Source organism: Mandrillus leucophaeus, unplaced genomic scaffold (genome assembly GCF_000951045.1).
Source record: "Mandrillus leucophaeus isolate KB7577 unplaced genomic scaffold, Mleu.le_1.0 Scaffold122, whole genome shotgun sequence".
Classification (NCBI taxonomy): domain Eukaryota; kingdom Metazoa; phylum Chordata; class Mammalia; order Primates; family Cercopithecidae; genus Mandrillus; species Mandrillus leucophaeus.
In genome coordinates, this window is record NW_012100543.1 from 3,271,720 (window position 1) to 3,278,790 (window position 7,071).

Here is a 7,071-nt window from a genome sequence, read left to right on the forward strand (position 1 = left end):
CATGAAGGTACCACACTTAGAAAACTCAGATCTTAAAAACCCACAAAAAAAAAAAAAACACTGCCAAGAAGTGTTTTGTCTTTGAACTCAAAGACAAGAATAATGAAATGCTTTTGCCACAACATCTCCACTCAATCCAAATCTACAAACAACAGTCTTTAACCATGAAGTTCTCCCATCTCTTTGGCCAATTACATTTTTATCTCAAGTAAATCATAGGAAATGCTTTTCAGTTCACCATGGCATGTCCATCAGGGCTTAGGAAAGCCAGTCCAGTCCATAGCGGAATAAAAGTAAAAAATATATAAGCATGTTGAAGCCCCAAATTTAGTCTGCTGGCATTCTTTTGTCTCAATACACGAATTATTTGCCAGGATTTAAGCCAGCATTCCTAAAGTTCAGAGGCAGCAAATGACTTGACTGATCTTTGGAGTAACTTTCTGTTCTATGGTCCTATTTATACTCTCATTCCCTACAACTAGAAATTCATCACTGGATACCCTATCCTTCTTCAATGCCCCATCAGGCTATCTGTGATGGCCATTTTTGATGTTTAGGCCAGTATATTCTGTTAAATGTGATGTGATGGTTAATTTTATGTGTTAACTTGGCTGGGTCACAGGGTGCCCAGATATTTGGTCAAACATTATTCTGAGTGTTTCTCTGAGGGTATTTTGGAAGACACTGGCATATAAATTGGTAGGCTTTGAGTAAAGCAGATTTCCTTCTATAATGCTGGTGGGCTTCATCAAATCAGCTGAAAGCCTGAACAGAACAAAAAGTCTGGCCTCCCTCAAACAGCAAAGAATTTTCCAGCAGCCTGCCTTCGGACTTCATTGTAACATCAGCTCTTCCAGGCTGTATAGCAACTGCCTCCAAACTTGAAATGGAGTGTTGGCTCTCCTGGGTTTCCAGCCTGCTGGCCCATCCTGCAAATTTTGGACTTGCCAGTCTCCATAATTGTGTGAACCAATTTCTTATGATAAATCTCTTTCTAACGTATGCACATCCTATTTGTTCTGCTTGTCTAGAAAACCCTAACACAAATGGGTTCTCAGAAAACAGACCAGATTTACCTCTCTTATCTTTTTAACAGATATCCATGCGTCCAGAGGAAGTGTCTCATGCAATGAAGAAGACCAGGTAAGGAGGGGAGTCCCACTGAAACACAAAAAGTGGCTCATAACCATGCCCAGGGCTCTCCATCAGTCCTTATCCCATCTACATTGGAAGGGTTACTGTCTCCTCACAGTAAACTGTCTCCAGACTTTATTATTAGTGTCTCTTCATTTAAGCTAATTTGAAAGCAGCTTATCCATGATCAACAGTGAGCAAATGCTTAGAATCCCACCACAAATGTTCCTACATCCCCATTCATCATTCTGCTAATTCAATTTATAAAAAATAATCCAAATTAACACATATAAATAATGTTATTAAAGACCATTGCAGGAAGATTGCATTTTTAAAAGAAATTATAAAATCACCAGGCAGTAAGGAAAAAAAAAAAAAAAAAAAAACAGGGAAGGACAAGTGATATGCTCAGTTACCCAGATTTGGGGACAGAACCAAAGCTAGGATTTAAATATCTAATCTTCTAGAAGTACTCAAAGTGATATGCTTAAAGTTACCTAGATTTTGAGATAGAGCCAGAGATAGGATTCAAATGTCTAATCTTCTAGAAGTGCTATGTAACTACATACAGAGGTATATATGTGTTAATTTACCAAGGAGCTGGACTCACATTCCTAACCTCAGAAAAGGTTGCCTTCCACATAGACACAAACCTGCCCCCACACCCATCCTGTGTCTCTGCTCCCTTTCACAACCACGCTATATGTGTATGGTCTGCACTTCCTCACCTCCATTCACCTTTCAAGCCAGTCCAATCTCACTTTAGGTCCCACTTCTGCAACACACCTCCAAAAGAGGCTTCTGCTTCCCATGCTTGCACCTCTCCAGTCTATTCTTCTATCTGTTCTTCACAGCCTTCCCAGGCAATCTTGTATAAATTTAAATTGGCTCGTGACACTCACCTTCTGCAAATCCATTTTTCACAGCCCTCAGAATAAACCATAAGACCTTGAACTTGACCTAAAGGGCACAGCTTGATCTGACCCCGGCCGGCCCTCTTCTACAACTTCCTCCCAGCTGTCCCCACCCTTGTTCTCCTGAAGTTCCTGAATAGAACAAAAAGAGGTTCAGTGCTCATTCCTGCCTTAGAATCCTCAGCCTGGAATTCTCTTTCTCCCACTCTTCACTCAATGGACTCCTTTCATCACTCACAATGAAATGTCTCCTCTTTAGAAAGGTCTTTCCTGACCCTCTCATCTAAACTAGTGACTCCCTACCCTTGTTACTCTCTCCCATGAAGTCCTTTAGAGCACTTACCACCACTGAAATTTTGCATTGGTTTGTTTAATGCCTGTCTCCTCCTACTTCTCACCCCACCCCACCCCACCCCCGTTTCCTTTACCACAGTATACCCCACACCTAGCATAGTACATAACATCATGTAAGTACTCAAACACTTGTTGAATGAATGTATGTACAGATTTGAATATATAATGAGAATATATATATGTGACTATGTAAGTTAATCATTATGTCACCTTTGGTGAGCATCTGGTAAGTGCTCGGATGACTGATTGGTAGGACAGTCAGCAAGATACTTCATTCATTTGGGACTTCACCAAACTCACTGAAGCTGGCTGCTGCCAACATTAACTGCTTAACTGTAACATTATTGGCTACAAGGATCTGGAGTCTCCAGATCCTTATGCCTCTATCATTCGATACTTGTGCAACTGAAAACAATATTTATACAGTATCTCCTCAAAGCAAATCATAGTGCAAGGCTGTGCAGGATTCCAAAGAGAATGAGACCTCTTGCCCACAAGAAAAATACCACAACCTAGTCTAGTAACTATTTTTAGCTTATTAAAGAGTTTACTTTTATAATGTGCAGATTTTGATCCTCTTAACAACTGTGAAAAAAAGTATAATGTGCAGGTATGCTAAAAAGTTTCAAAAGATGATCTAGAGAAATGATAAAGAAAAACAGGGATGAAAATTCTAAATCAGCTTCTACACTTTTTTGTACATTTTAAGCCTTGTTATTATGTTCATGATAATTGAGTATTCACTCCAGGCTTCACCAAACAGCAGGCCCCTGAAAAAATAAAACAACACTCTCCTCTTTCTCCTCCTCCCCAGCTTGTACTTACTCCCCATCCCCTGCCTCCACTAAGCACCCAGGGTAGTCCAGACCGGCAAGCAAAGGCCAGGTCCAGTAGGAAATTCAAACTCAGTCTCCCACTCCCCAAGGACTCTGGATAACTCGCTGTCCTCCTGTTCTGCTCCCTAGCTCCAGACAGAAGTAAGGCAGAAAGATGCTGGACTTCAAGTCAGATGACCCCTGACTGTGTCCAAGTTCAAGGCTCACTTTGCCTTAATTTCTTCATCAGCAATATGGGCTTCCTAACTTCCATCCTGCCTACAGCTTATAACTCTCAGTTGCTCTGAGGACATGAAAGTTCCTACAAACCAAAATATGTTGTACAAATGTGACCGAGTCATTGTGATTTTTATCAGGACTTCAGTATTTAGTATCTTGTATTGTTCTATCTTGTCTCATTGATCTGGAGTCTCCAGATCCACTACAAGTTCAAGCTCAAAGACCACGTCATAGATTCTACCTACCTTCGTTGCCTGTGGTACTGGGCACTTAGCACCTATACAATAAGTACTTGTGAATTGGTCACTGGTTGATTTACCTGACAAAAGTGAGTCATAGTGCAAAGTGTTCTGTGATTTTTCTGAATTTCTTACATTGATCAACATATTTTCTGAAAATCACCATAATGTTTCCCTGGCCCATGATCTTTATGGTTTATCTTCCTTTTTTCCTAACCAGCTGGGAAGAATTTCACTGAAAAGCAGACTATTTTGTCAAAGGCAAAAATAATATTTTGCTAATGCAGTCTTTAAGGTTCCTTTTAAGGGTGAGACATGGGACCCAAAAGTCACTTGATAACTGCAAGCCCCCTCTGTCACTGTGCAACAAACGCAGTCCGAGATCCCACTAAGCACAGGGTACAGTGTTGGAACTGTAGCAATAAATGAGGAAGACTGAATCTCACAGTGGCTCTGCAGTCAGACTGCCAGGGATAGAATCCTAGCTTCAACTTCTCCGGGCTGGGTGACCTTGTACAAGTTTCTCAGTTTGTCTCTCTCTCCTCCTCTAAAATAGGGTAATAATAGAACCTATCATCCTAAGATTGTCATCAGGATGAAACGAGTTAATACATGTAAAAGTTTTCAGCTTTTAGTGCCTAGTACAGGGTAACAATAAATATTAGAGATCTAGATCAATGTAGCTAAACAGACCAAGACCCAGATTAGCAAAATGACACATCAAGTCAAGGATCCTTAAAGAAATACATATCAGAGCTGGAAACCAGGTCCCCACATCCTATTCTCTTCTCTATGATGTTTCTTTGTGGGTATTTCACACAGGTGGCACTCTGGAAGATCCACTTTCCTGACACCTGATAAACAGAGTCAGTAAACACACCCACCTTCTCCTCTGCTTCAACCTAACCTGCAGAGCCAACCTTCCTGCTAGTGAGACTTCAGGCCCGCCATTTCCCATTGGCCTCCTATCTGACTCAACATGCACCTGGGGCGTTCCACCTACTGCTGGCTCCCACAGCAATACTGCAGTGAAGAAAGCAAGCATCACATCCTCATGCAGTTCTTATGAGAATTAAATGAGATAATGCCTGGAAAAGTGCCTAGCAGAGTATCTGATATATAGTATGCAGCCAATAAATGTTATCTACTAAAAAACAGAAGAAGGAAAAGAAGGAGCAAAACCCTGTGGTGCCTACTGTCTCAAAGCTGACACACATTCCAACAGCAAATGCCAGACACAGGGCAGATTGAGATGGGTGGTAGAACAGAGGGATGCACGTCTGTGAAGAATTACACTGAAGGGCAAAACCCACTGAAGACAGGAGGGAGCTGCAGTTCCCACTCTTCCCCTTCCTTCTTAAAAGAAGACGATGATACTGTTGGTGCTTTGCTGGCAAACTCAAGCTCCAGAGCTTTGGGGTTTTAATAATATTTCAGAACAGAACAAAGACTGATTCTGACCTCCCAATTTGCCCTCATACGCTTGACCAGCAAAACCTCAGCGTAGCTGCATTCATCAATGGCTCTATTCAGGCAATAATGGCTCAGACAAAAGATTCAATTAAAACAGATCCCACAAGTCTCCTTAGTATATTCACAACATGCTTTGGCCTCTATGGCACTTCCATATAACCTTCTCCGTATCCCAATATTGACAATTCCTAGTTCGGAAATGACAAACATAATATTAGAACAAGAGAAGAAGGGAAGCTGGTGAGAAAGAAAGAACAGACTAGACTGGGTGCAGAAATCATATTATCCATTTGCTGTCTGTCCCCGAGTGCATCTTGGGGCCTGGCCCATGGCAGGCTGGTTGGAAATGCATACTGAACGAGTCAATCTCCTCAAGAAGGTCACAACCCAGGTAAGAAGTGGAGTCTACACATTACACTAAGTTCAGATAGAGAATCAAAGCCACCTCTTCGGCTCCAGATATGCAGGGAGGACAAAGCATGAGAGCATATGCCTTCAGCAAGGAGACAGGTGCGTGCTTCCTGTTTACCTGGGCAGATATTTGCAAATAGTCTAAGAAGGGGGGCAACTAGGAGTGACTTACACAGTTCTAAGTGAATGGTTATGCAAATGGCTTGAGCAAATACAGGGAAAGAAACAGGAAAGGCTTCTGAACTGGTTTTCCTCCTCTGCCCCAGTATTTTCAGAGGGTACGGTGAAAGACAAAAAACCTGAAGGCTCCGGGCCAACCGCAAAGCTACTCTCCAGGAGGAACGTAAGGAACACCTACCGCCCCTCCCCCAACTTCGCGCCTTGGCACCAAACCAGGGCCCCTGGGTCATTTTGGCAGGTGGAGGTAGCTCTTTGCTGTCCTCGGCCCCTGCCGCGGGCCACCCGAGTGAAGCTTTCGGCTCGGTCTCCCCAGAAAAAACCGGAGGAAGACATCAAGGATGCAAAAGGTGCTCCTTTCTCCAAATGAACGAGAAGGGACAGAGCGGGGGGGGGGGGGTGCAGGACAAGCCCTGCAATGCGAAAGGCGCCCAGCCAGGCTCGCCGCAGCCCCTGCCGGCAAGACTGGCTCGCTTGCTAGCCAAGGTGCCTCAGGAGGTCGGGCAGCCACCCAGAAGGGCGCGGAAAAGAGGAGTTCCTGACCCCGGGGCACCCATCCCCACCACTGCCACTGATCCAAACGCGGAGTCCGCAAGTGACTCCACACCTGTGCTGCAAGCCCCACGCCATCCCCAACCCAGGGCGCAGGGCTGCACAAGAGCAAGGACCCTGGGTTCACTCTTCCCTGCAACTGTCGCGGGGCGCCTAGCACAGCTGCAGGGCAAAGGGGAGGGGAGGAACGACAAAGAAGGCGGAGCAGACGGCCCGGGAAGCATTTACAAGCGCCAGGAAAGCGCCTCCTCTCGAGGAAGGGCAGGAACGGCTTCCCGGCCAAGGAAACGCCCCGGGGATACCCCTGCGCGAGGTGCCGCCTTTCTCCGGCTCATTGATTCTCCCGCCTCCAGCTGGTCGTCCCCCATGGCCATAGCCCACCCCACTCCCCGAAAGCTGATCCTAAATACCTTCCCCGAGGCTTTCAAAGGAACCCAGACACCGGTTCAGCAGCCCGCAGCTCACGCAACAGGCGGAGCCTTGGGGCTCCAGCGACGGCGGGCTCTCGGCACCAGAGCATGCGGACGCCGCAAGCCAGGCGCCCAGCAACACAGAAAGTGCCCTGCGGCCGTAGACCCTCGGGGTCGTGCACCCGCGACCTGGACCACAGGGGACTGTGGCAGCAAAAGGTGGGGGAAGGCGCGGTAAAGTTGCAGGGTCGCCCGGAGAAGTCCCCGGAGCGCGCAGTGAGGTGGGGACGCCAGCCAGGTACCTGCAGGAGTCCGGGCGCATCCGGCTCGCTCCGCTCTGCGACGCCGTCCG

At 45.7% G+C, this 7,071-nt stretch overlaps 1 protein-coding gene across 3 annotated transcripts in view; it reads right to left on the reverse strand.

Annotated features, from left to right (window-relative positions):
- The window catches only part of KCNS3 (potassium voltage-gated channel, modifier subfamily S, member 3), a 49,066-nt gene that overhangs the window by 41,028 nt on the left and 967 nt on the right, over nt 1-7,071 (reverse strand). Inside the window, exon 1 of one of the 3 annotated variants that reach the window (XM_011971425.1) lies at nt 7,022-7,071. The exons of 1 other annotated variant lie outside the window; for it this stretch is intronic. The gene's annotated coding sequence lies outside the window, so the exon portion shown is untranslated. Of the gene's footprint in view, nt 1-6,364; nt 6,445-7,021 lie in introns of those variants that run through there. One more of the 3 variants, XM_011971427.1, reaches the window with a different exon arrangement.